The 12,024-nt window shown below is 57.4% G+C and overlaps 1 protein-coding gene across 1 annotated transcript in view; it reads right to left on the bottom strand.

The window, feature by feature from the left end:
- Positions 1–11,678, bottom strand: part of LOC111729090 — a 17,106-nt gene extending 5,428 nt beyond the window's left edge. The window contains exon 1 of the mRNA XM_023520078.1: positions 1,467–11,678. The gene's annotated coding sequence lies outside the window, so the exon portion shown is untranslated. The remainder of the gene's footprint in view (positions 1–1,466) is intronic.
- Positions 11,679–12,024: the final 346 nt, after the last annotated feature.

Genomic DNA, 12,024 nt, shown 5'->3' with positions numbered 1-12,024 from the left:
TTCCTGGCTCTGCACGGTCATCCACGCAGGGAAACGCTGGTGACATCCCGTGAACGACAGGCTCTATGTGTCCCGCTGGCCAGCATACAACTATTTATCCACTGGAGACAACGGCACGTTATAAAAAGGACATGCGTTTTAATGGCAGTAACCAAGGGACCTTCCTTACCCAACCGAGTCACAGCCGTGGCCGTGTTAAACCTATGCTGGGCGAGGCTCTCCCAACCCACCTGTGAGGATCACGACTCAAACTGGGAGGGGAGGAGAGGAAGGGGTAGGGGGTGTGGGGTGAATTCACACAGGAGGGCCCAGCCACCCCAGGGTGGGACTAAGTCATGTGGAGCAAAGGTTTTTTTTTTCTCTTTTCAAAAAGGTGCAGGGAAGCTCATGGGCATCATGAGAATTCATCAGCTCCACCCAACAGAAGCCTCCCGTGCAGTGACAGATGGCTCACGGCGAGGGGGAGGCAGGACACTGTTCCCACCTAACTGTTCAACAACTCAACTGAGGTCTGAAGGAGAAGTCTGAACAAAATGCAAAGGCAGCACAGAGCAGAGAGAGCTTTCTCTCTGAGAGCAAAGGGGAATCAAGGAAGGCTTCCTGCAGGAGGTGGTGTCAACGGAAGCCCCAGAGGATCAGGGAGGCGGAGCTGGAGGAGTCACGCACGGCCTTGTGTGAAACAGTGATGGGAGTGGTCTGAGAATGGGTTGAAGTTCCGTCCAGCTGGAGCTCAGTGGGAGAGAGGCTGGTGAGGGCTGGGTCCCAGCCCGGGGCCCAGAAGGCCAGGAAGTCATGAGAAGAAGCAGACGGTCAAGGCTTCAGGGCTGTTCTGTCTCCCACACAGGGGCAGGAGTGCCAGGGACTCCAGATGTCCAGGACACATGCTCTGACAGATGTCCAGGACACATGCCTCGACCATGCCTTGATGTTGTTGGCGATAAATATTGAGTGCACTTCGCAGAGTCCACATCGTACTGTGAAAGCACAACTTCTCGCCGCTCACAGCTGCCTGGGGAAGTTCACGGGACTTGCACTTCGAGTGTGAGAACATCAATAATTCAGATGTCAGGAGCAGGAACTCGTAAGCCTGGCATCGACTTCTGGTGCTGCCCGTCTCTGGCTCTCAGGGGAAGACAGACGTCCAGCCTTGGGGACCGAGCGTCCTCGCTACCCGGGGAGAGGCCGGTCTGTCACGAAACGCACTCTGGGAAGAAGTGGCCGCTGGCAACACGGAGCCGACTGCACGACTGGCCGGCCCGCAGGGGCGGACTCTTCTCAGGGAGCCGGCACAGGTCCGAGGGGACATTCCTCTCACTGCCCCCTCGCTTTCCTGACCTGGCTGGGGTCTGGATCAGGACTCTGGCCTGTGTCTACAGAATAACAAAAGGACAAAAGGCTCAGGGCCCCGGATTAGGACTGGCAGAAGGGACTGAGCGGGGTGGCCAACAGGCCCCGCAGACGCTCACTCAGAAGGAGCCTCTCTGCCGAGCGGTCGGTCTGTGTGTCGGTCTCTGTCACCCGTCCTGCTGTCTGGGGACCGGGCTACTGAGACGCTGCCGAGGCGTGGGGGACGGGGCCGAAACCCACACAGAACATCGAGGTGATCCTCTCGGGGGCAACCTGAGACCAAGGCTGGGCCGTGTGGGGTGAAGCCGAGGGCACGCAGCCCCAGCAGGCGTGACAAACCGCAACACTTCTCCGTCCCCAACACCACGAGAAGCCCAGCACCCCACTCCAAACGTGACGCGGAGTCACGGGAGCACCGCGTGCTGCAGCCTGCGGCCGCTCTGCTATTCATTAGAAAATCGTCACCCGCCGTTTCCCCCTGCAGCCGGCACCTCTCCTGCTACTTAATCTGCAGACAAAAGTACAAATTCTTCATTCTGTTTAGAGTAAGGCCGAGTGTGATTTAAAGAAATGCATTCCCCTGGGGGTGTCAGGCTACAAGAATGCCAGCAATGCGAGCCCCAGCGATGAGCCCTCGCGCCCCTCCTCGGCCTCCCTCGCAGGCTGCCGCCTGCTGGAAAGGGAGCAGGCCCCCACGGAGCTCAGGGAGGCGACTCCAGGCCGGGTGGGGCCTGCCCTGCAAATCGCTAATGAAACGATTTACACAATTATAAAAAGAGCAACAGTCATCTGCGTCCACACAGAAAAGCAGTGGAAGGGGCTTTGACGAGGTCAGAAATACTGAGATTTTCTGCAAGACGTGGCGCCCCCAGGACAGGATGGGGGTGGATGTCAGCAGCCCTGGGGTTCCACAAATACACAGGAATGGCCTGTCTGGAAAGGAAGTGGGATGGTCCCTAACAGAAGCCTCCAGAACTGCAAGCAGGAAGGAGACCAGGGTCTGGCCGCTGGGAGGTCTCAGGTCACTGTGACTTACAGCAGCCGACCTACCCCACAGGGAGAAGGAAGGGCTGCTCCCGAGGGGTCCGGTTCCAGCAGTGGGTGACGTCCCTGCTCACCGCAGGCCGCCTCGGCCTGCAGCGGATTCACAGTATCCCCCAGAGAACTGGACCCCGGGTCTAGAAAAATCACATTTCGAAAACATTACCCTCTGGCCAAACCGTCTCAGGCCTTAATAAATGTTGGGAGCATAGGATGAATGCAAAAGTGGGGGAGAGGAGAGGTTAGCTTAACACGTGAAAACATTCGGCATATAAAAAAAAAAAGGAAACGATATGAAAAATTAGAACAAATACCACCCCACTCCATGAGACGCATTCCAAGGAAGAAGATAATATTTGAAATACCAAAGCTCAGCGATATTTGAGAGCGTCTTTCGTGAATGAAAAGAGAATGACCTGAGACCAGGAAAAATTGCTTTTAGATGAAAAACATGACTTTGGCATCGAAAACCCAAAGCAGGCGGTCTGCAGTGACGTTGCTGAAAGCTGCACCACAGAGCGAGGGGAAAGTCTCCCCGAGATCGCGGAGGAAGGAAGAGCTGGTGAGTGCGACAAGCAAAGAACTCACGTTCCGGGAGAACAGAGCCAGGGGGCCCATCGCATGATCGGCAGGCAGAGGTGACAGGGGAGACATGGGAGAGGCACTCGGGAAGGTACTGGAAGGACTTCTGCTTCCACCCAAGATGGAGGAACAGAGCGAGACGTACCTTCCCTTCTGAAATGATCGGAAAACCCACAGCACGTACATGGCAGGAGTGCTCCAAATACTGGACGTCAGGCACAGATGGGGAACAGACAGGATGGGCCCCACAGCCATCTCGGACAGGGCAGCAGAGGCAGAGAGGTGCACAGAGGGAACCCCGGAACCTGCAGAGGCTCTCCCTGAAATCGGCACCAGAGTAGTGGTCAGCGCATGCACGCGAGGTCACGGAAAGCGCCAACGGAAAGACGAGAAAGACAGTGGACACGAAAGCCACGGTGTCCGGGATGACGCTCCACGGGGCGGGATGAAGGACAGAGCAGACAGTGCCTAAAACAGACGAGTGAACCCGAAGACGCACCAAAAGGGACTGTTTAAAACTGAATACACACAGGTAAAAAGGGTTCCAAACACAAACAGGCGCCGGCGGGCCGGGGGACAGCTTCTGTCGGTCTAACAGACGGGTGACTGGAGTCCCTAACACAGGACAGGAAGACGGGCACGGAAGAGACAACCGGGGAAGGAACGGCTGGTCTCCGTCAGACAGAAACGCAGAGTTCAGAGACGCCGCGTGAGCACCAAGCGTAACGAACACAAGAAAACGATGCTACGGCGAATCGTAGCCGAACTGCTCAACGCCCGTGACGAAGAGAAAAACCTTGAAACCAGCTGGAGGAGAAAAAAGAGGTTCCAAAAAGATAGAGGCGGCCGCGGAATCCTCACAGGTGCCGGCGCCATGAGAAGACAGCTCGGCAAAGACACCTTGAGAACGACGCTGCCCGGCGTCCCGCAGGAGCGCAGACGCAGAGGCTTTAAGCAGGACGCTCGGCAGGCGAAGCCTAACGCCACATAAAGAACTGTGACACGTCACATCCGAGTGGAGTTTATCCCGGGAATGCAGGACCGGCTTAACTTCTGGAAGTCGAAGAACGTAAATTCACCACGTGAACAAACTTAAAAGGGAAAACCGCATTATCGTGACAACAGATAACCACCCGAGTACCCGAACAAAATCCAGCATCCGCTCCCCGTAAACGCACTCAGCAAACTGTGTGTGGACGGGACCGCACCCAAGCTGAGAGAGGGTGTCTGTGAAAACGTAAGCGAACACGGCACTTTGACCACGAGGACGGGGTTCTCTGTGCGACTAGGAGCAACAGAGAGATGTCCATTTCTATTCTGTGTTACGGTCTATGCCTAACGGAGTTCTGGCCAGTGCCAACCCTATTTCTATATCCTGTCAATGAACAGTTAGAAATTGTACTGCATTCCAAATGAAGCCCCTTCCTCCCAGCAGACAACTGTCTGATAAGCATGAAAATGCAGCTCGGAGTGCAGGACCCACCCTTTCAGGAACTGCTTCTTGCGCTTCCCGTAAACTCGGAATGCACGATGGTCCTCGTGGCTGGCACCGGCCTGGCCTCCCGCACCTCTCTCCCTCGCCCTGGCCTTCATCTCTGCAGATGGACAGGGCCTCGGGGCCTTCCCAAGTGTGGTTCCCGGCTGGGAACTCCTGACCTGGCCTCAGCGCGCAGGCTTCGGATGATGCTCCACCGCCGTTTCCTCGGGGGCCCTGCCCTGCTCTGCTCGGCCCGCTTCTCACCCGGGACCCAGGGCCCCGTTCCTGTCGCACAGCCTCTCTCGTTTCCCCTCGGGGCCATTTTAGCTCTGCATTCACAGCACGACCACCGGCTGCCCATCGTCCCCGCCCCGGCAATGCCCCGCCATGGCCGGTGAGCGTGCTCGCTCCGTCGCCGCCGTATTTCCGGTTTCTGGCAGTAACACGGGCTGCGTTAAACAAAGACGTGCAGTTTGCCTCCCAAAAAGAGGTTCCTGCTTTGTCCGTGAAGACGCGGTGCTCAGGCCCTGGGAGCTGCCGCCGTTGCGGGCCAGGCTGTGGCCAGTCCTGGAGACGGGGCAGTGCGGGGACCCAGCTCCGGCCCCCGGGGCTCCAGACTCGTCCCCTGGCAGGCCGTCTTGGACAGATCTCAGCCACTCTGCAGGCAAGCCCGAGAGTCCCTCTTCAGAGCTCATCTCTTAGCTCACTGCCTGACGGTGAGCGAGTGCATGCACGCCCACGTGTGTGTGTGTGTGTGTGTGTGCACACGCATGTGTGCAGATTCCCAGTCCTGCTGAACAACGTCCTAGGTGCTGCTTGGAACAGGGGCCGGGTGACCACAGGACACTTTACACTGGGTACAAGAACATCACTCTGAAGTGGACGGGGCGGTCTCCTGGCGAGGCCAGCGCGCCCCGCAGATGTGCCCGAGGAGCCAGGCGCCCACTTTCTAGGCATGTTCTGGAGGGAGCTGTGTGACCGAGAGAAGAGGTGGCCCGGGCCACCTCTGAGGTCCCCACGACGTGGAGTTAGCTCTTTTGACCTTAGGCCCTCAGATATTGTACACTCAAGGTCAAAGAATGACCTTGTATATAGCTCATTGGAGAGTACTGTATGTCATCACCAGAAACAGGAAAAGTGCAGCCCTTCACCAGGCCACCACCCCGGCGAGTGGCTGCAGGACAGGCTGTGCACGGGGTATTATCAAAGAGCCTACAAAAATAAAGGAAAAACATAGTGCAGATGTTTTCCTCAATTAGCTTCCACTGAGAAAGCAGTCGACAGGAAGGAGCGGAGCTGCATGTGCGTTTTCACTGAGCCGTTTGGCTTGAGTCATGACATTTCAGAAATAAATGTGGCTCTTTTTTTAGTGAAGTGAAAACTATTTCGATTTTCCTGATCATGCTGAGGTTTTTGCAATCAAATTATTTTTTACCGAAGCATTACAAAATATGACCATCACGTGAGCATATTACTGAAACTGAAATCACACCAGCAGGAAGCGATGATTCCATCGGGCTTTTGAAATGTTCCAAAGTAACTCCAAATAATTACATCTGCCTAAAAACAAAACTACTTGTAGGTTATTTTTGTTACAGTTTCTTTTTATAGATGGAGAAAAAATGTCTTTGCCTGTTTACTGCTTGGGCACTAAAGTCAGGATGAAAGGTAGGATTAAGAAATCGAGGCTCTTGCAAAGACGGTTTAACGAAACACTAAGGCTGCTCGTTTTTCAACTGTGTCACTGATTACATTTTTAACATTTTGTTGCTTGCTGAAATTTCCCTCCTGGCGTAAACAGACGGGGCTGTGTTATTTTACCGGGATGCAGACATTCTCCATCTCCGGTTGACACTGGAACTGCCAGGGTTGCTTTTAAAAATACAGGAGACTGGGCCCCAGCCCGACACTGCTTAAGGGGGGGGTCCCCAGCACAAGCGTGTTTCACAGATCCACAGAAACCCCGATGTGCACTGCGGTAAAGACCCGTCATTTCAGGGGTGAGGATTTACCTATCGTGTGTGTGTGTGTGTGTGTGTGTGTGTGTGTGTGTGCGTGCGTGTGTGTATGCATATATATATTTTTTTAATACTTTACTTCTTTTCTTTAAAAGGGACTCCCAATTATATAAGCTTCATACTCCGCCAACCCTGGAGAGGCCTGGGGTTTTTCAAACTTATTTACAAAGCCGCCGTTTTCAAAGCGCTACTCGGGGGTTCCTCGTGCCGAGAAAAAGCCGTGACGTGAGAAGGAGGATGCGGGCACAGATCTTTCGCGTGACGACACGCGGCGTGGTTCTTGCACGCGGTTCCGTCTCGGTGTGGCTTCCAAGCCAGGTTCAGAGTTCCCAAGTCTAACGCCCACCTCTCACGAGACGGAAAACGTGTGTACGGGAGGGAAGCGCACGCTCTCCGGCCTCCGCAGGCGTCCGGCTGGTTGTGCTCTAGTACAGTGAACACAAGACTCACAGCGGGCACGTCTCCCCGGCCTCCCTGACCCCCACGGGCCCCCTGCGGGGGAGGCTGTGTGCCATCCACGCTGTGGACCGTCCATCACGCAGTGCTGTGTGGCTGGGCAAGTCTCCTCCCCGAGCCCTGCCGAGCCTGGGTCTTCAGCCGTAGGTCCTTTCCGGACGTTGCTTGGTCGGTCCTCACCCACGGGAGGCAAGGACCGGAAGAGGGGCGTGCGGGGCTGGTAAGCGGACAGAGCGCCCTGCCCCGGCTTCAGGTTCACCTTAAGGAAGCCTCGGGAAACAGGCATGGTGCCTAGCACCGAGCATCGGAGTCCTGCTTCTGGAAACTGACTCTGTACCTCGAAAACTGGCAGAGACGGGCCTGAGCCAGCCAGGTCCCCGTCACGGCAAAACACGCAAGGCTTTCCCCTGTCCACGGCGCCCAGATCCTAAGACACACTTTCGAGGGGTAAGAAGAGAAACAAAGCAGAATGAGATGGATACTCAGAAAAGCCGCCGTGAATATCAGTGTTTACACACAACTTTCAGTCACTAACAAGTTAAAAACTGAGTAAAATCTCCACAGGTCCCAAACGCTATCACTAACGTCGTCCCATGTGTCATTTCACGTTAGGGGACATATTGCTGCCTCCATTTACAGGGGAGGAAACTGAGGCCCAGAGTTGAGTCGTTTATCCAACGTAAAGGGCCATGAACAGCAACGGTCACCAGGTCCTTCTGACTCCAAGTACAGGGACACGCACGTGCGAGCACGCACACACACACACACACGCACACACACGGTGCTGTGAGCGCTCTCTGCCTGCATCTGCCACGCGTGCGAAAACACGGCTCCGACCCCTTTATCTGCTGGGACGGCAGAGCGATAATGAACCCGGAGGCTGGGAATCTGCCCAGATTCATGACGTATCCGTCACCATAAAACATGAGAGAAGGACACACGCCGTCCGGCGGCGTCAGCATGCGAGGCACGCAGCAGAGGAAAACGAGGCGGGTTGTGTCAACGTCTCCCAACGAGGAGACCTGAACGGGGGCCAGAGAAACATCTGGGGTGACAGATCTAAGGGGGCCGTGTTCCTGGTGGGCAGGCACTGCAGAGCCCCCCAAACCAGCCGCGTCCTCAGATTTCACTCTCTCGCACACGCGCACCGAGCACCCCGGGCCGCCCGACTCCAAACGCTGCTTCTCGGCGTTGACCACACAACCCGGCCATCTCTAAGGGGTCGAAATCCCATAAACGTGCTTTTCTGGCCACTAAACGCTTTATTGCGATTGCAAACAACAGAAACCCAGCGTCGATAGCTGACTCTGATAAAATCGAGATTTTTTTTTTTTTTTTTTTTTTGGCCACGTTTATCTACGATACCTAATATGGCAAGAAACGGGCTGCTGAATGTGCTTGGGATTCCAGCTTCTGGCGTCGGCCCAAAGAGTGAGCTTGGGCATTCCAAAGAAAATGAGCTATAGGTCTGCGAGTGTGGTTTTCATGAAGCTACCTCGGTGACTGACGCCTGGAAGCAGCATCCGTGCCCAGCACTGACCCATGGGGTGGGTGGGGCCTTCACTGCCCAGAGCCCTGTGGGACCGGTTACCTGCCCAATGCTCCTCCACGGAAGGGCTCAAGTGCACGGCTGAGCTCGACACAGCTTCGTTCTTGTGCCTTCGGCAAAGGGCTATGCAGAAGGCCCCGCGGCCTCGGGTGGGCCGAGACTGTGCTGACAACTGCCGGCTCCTTTCCCAGGCACCCGTGTTCCGTGACGTGCACGCTGTCCTCTGTGGCAGCCTGCGCCGCTGCGTTCGTTTCTGGGTCCGCACAGGGTGACGGTGTGGGCGCGCCCTCGGGTCCTTGCTTCCTATTCCACGGCGGGAATTCTGCTTGCTCAGCCTGCTCAGCCAGTCTGTGACGTGTGGACGTGCAGAGCGAGGTCGCACGGCCACTGCAGGCTGCTCTGCTGCCATGCCGTTCCCGTGCCCGCTCGGCCTGCGCCCTGGACAGCAAACCTCCAGAGACTGCACCCCGCACTGCCCTCCCCGGAGGCAAACACGAGCTGGAGGCAGGATTATGGGGCCAACCTCGTCACACCATGCTGGTCCCAGCAGCCAAAGGATGCCCCCCATCCCACACCATGCTAAAGACTTCAGTTCACAGATTCTCAACCTTTAATGTGCACGTAAGTCCTTTGGGGGGCTAGTAAAACGTAGCCCCCGAGTCAGGGCGCCTGGAAGGGGGCCTGGGTCTCTGCGTTTCTAAGGAGCTCCTATGAGAAGTGGGTGCTGCTGGCCCACAGAGCACTTACCAGGGGTTACTTCCTAAACACGAACACTTGCCTTGAGTTTCACAGTCAACGAGACGTCTCACAAAACCACGCATCCCCATCGTTCTGAGCCAGAAGTCACACTCAGATCAGAGCACTCGACAAGGTCGCAGTGGAGGTGAACTTGACCTGGGTGATGTGCTGCCCAGCCCCAGGCAGTTTTCACCCAACCCCGGCTCCCAACGTCAGCTTAGGCCGCGTGCCCTAGAAAGCAGGCACAGACGTGCATTACTGACCCCAGAGCTCCAGGCTCAGCAGGCCTGGGTGCGGCCAGCAGTCGGCGTCTCCAGCAAGTTCACAGTCAAGGTTACGCAGCTGGGCAGGACAACACAGGCCCTGAGATCCCTGAGTGTGTGACCTCGGTCTCGGGGCCTAGACTAGACCCAGCACACCATCCGCATGTCCCTGGACCCCGGCTGCTGCCCGGCTCGCCCTGCACCAACTGTCCAGCCCCGCAGCCCTGGGTCACGCTGCTCTGGGTCGCGCTGGGCCTGCCACATCAGGCCACACGCGGCACTCAGGACTCTCTGTGCCATATCCCTCAAGGGGATGAAAGCTTCGTCTGCACTGAAGATGACCTCCACTCTGCAGCTGTTGTGTGGCCCTGCCGTGTGGCCCTACTGTGTGGCCCTGGGAACCTCTCTGTGGCTGTGAGCTTTGTGCCCCTCACCTGTGCAGCGGGGCGGACGACGCCCCACCCACAGGACTGCAATGAGGCCCAGGGGAGTGGGGGCTCTCTCCCTGCCTGTGCGCCAGAACTCCAGGGAAGCGTGCAAAGTCACCGTGCCCGTCCCTCCCCGAATCCTGGGCAGGCGCCTCCGCGTACCTCCCTCCGATCGATTGTAACGTGCGGCCAGGGTTGACAGCCACCACAGCGGTAAAGCACGTGCTTTAAACACGGAGAACGTTCCGCAGACTGATTCATAGCTCACTGTCAGGACCGAATGAGGAAATGAACGCAAACGGCCAGCGTCCCTCCGGCATCCCCTCTCCCAGACCAGCAGGGAGACCGTGACGGGCGCGCGCCATCTCTACCTCGCACAGAAACGGCGATGACAGGGCAGTGAGCGGAGCTGGCGGGGCCGGCTCCCCGGTGGCCTGCTCTCGCCAGCGCCTGTCTGTGCCCAGACCGTGGCCTGGCCAAGCCGTGATGCGAGGCGGAAGGCATCTCTGGACTTCGATGAAGCTCAGGAGGACGGGAGCTTGATCAGAGCTCATAGGGACAAGTGAGTCACACACAGGCGCTTTCCAGCTCAAGCCCTCGGGGACCAACTGGGCCAGGCTCCCCCAAATTACCACAAAGAATCTGGCTGGAACAGTTAGGAAATGGGGTCCATCCAAGAACAGCTGGGAGCTCCAGTCGGTGACACGTGAACAGGTACGTGTTGAACAGATGAATAAACCAGTAAACAACGTACCCAGGGGACAAATGCTGCACGGCTCCGCTCACATGGGGGACCCCGAGGAGCCAAAGGTATGGTGGGTGACTGGGTGGGGGAGGGGGGAGTGGGGGCTGGCGCTTAACGAGTGTACGGTTTCGGTTCCGCGGGACGAGAAGGATCCAGGTCTGCTGTGCGACACTGTTACGACGTGGTGACGAGCCAGGAGGGCCGCCCTCGTGTCTCCCCAACAGGAAGGGAGAGGGAAGATGACCAACAAAGCCACGAGGACAAGGTGACGAGCACGGAGCTGACGAGAACGTCGAGCCCCGTGAAACCTGCCCGCTGAGAGGCGGCTCCGCAGGACGCCAGTCAGGTCTCTCCGCGGTGTCACGGCATCCGTCACGCTGTGGCTGGTCAGGAAGCCCAGCTCCGCCCTGTCCTGAGTGCCGGGGTCACCCCGAGGCCCGCCCCAGCGGCAGCGGGCAGTGAGCTCTCCCACGCCCCTCCTGCTCACGCCCGGGGGGGCCGGACAGCACGCGTCGGCCACTCCCAGGGTGGCCGTCCTCTCCTCCACCCTAGGGACACCTTGGCCCTCACGGAGGAGCCCGCCGGGAGGGGAGCTCGGAGGCCTGGCTGTCCGCCGTGCACCCGGTCTCCTCGGCCAGGTCGCACACAGTGACAGGAGACGCAGAGACGAGACCACACGCTTCCTCCCTCTTAGAGCGACACCGAGGTGACTGCCCTTCGGAAAGCGCTCCGCTTCCGCCACCGAGACCGGCCGCCTCGTTCGGCCTCGCTGTAAGCGTCACGGGCTGGACCGTGTCCCCCACACCCAGACGCTGAAGCCCTAATCCCCGGGGCCTCGGGACGGGCGGTGCTTGGACGCGGCCGTGGCGGGTGGCGGAGGTTGAAGCCGCTCCCATTCGCATTCGGCCCTTGCTGCGTTTCGCTCTGTGACGCGCACATCTTTAGTGCCGCGCTGCTAATCCACGGTCCCCTGCGGTTCCTCCTTCACGGTTTTGTGCACTACCATTTTTTGGTTTTTTGTTTTTTAAGAACACGCACGTGGTATCATAGCAAGGCTGACTATGTGTCAACGTTCAGTAGGGAACGCCATCGCAGGTCCCCGAGGCCTGGGTAAGAAAACGCCTACAATCGAGACCCCAGTCCCACACTATGGCACAAACCTCATCACAGAGCACGGGATTCCGGCTAACGTAGCAACACCACCTCCTTGTGGCAACGCCTTCGATAGCAGGTAAAAAAGCGACGTATTATAAATGAATCTTTAAAAGCCACGGGGGAAATGAAGCCACTACACAAGCTGAGTCAAACACTCCCTCACCTGGAGGCAGCTGCTTCTGACCTCCAGCTTCCCGGTTGGTTTCCTGGAAAGGATTGTTCTCG

This window comes from Pteropus vampyrus, unplaced genomic scaffold (genome assembly GCF_000151845.1).
Source record: "Pteropus vampyrus isolate Shadow unplaced genomic scaffold, Pvam_2.0 Scaffold245, whole genome shotgun sequence".
Classification (NCBI taxonomy): domain Eukaryota; kingdom Metazoa; phylum Chordata; class Mammalia; order Chiroptera; family Pteropodidae; genus Pteropus; species Pteropus vampyrus.
Note: the sequence above shows the minus strand (reverse complement) of the source record. Positions and strands in the feature narration are given on the sequence as shown.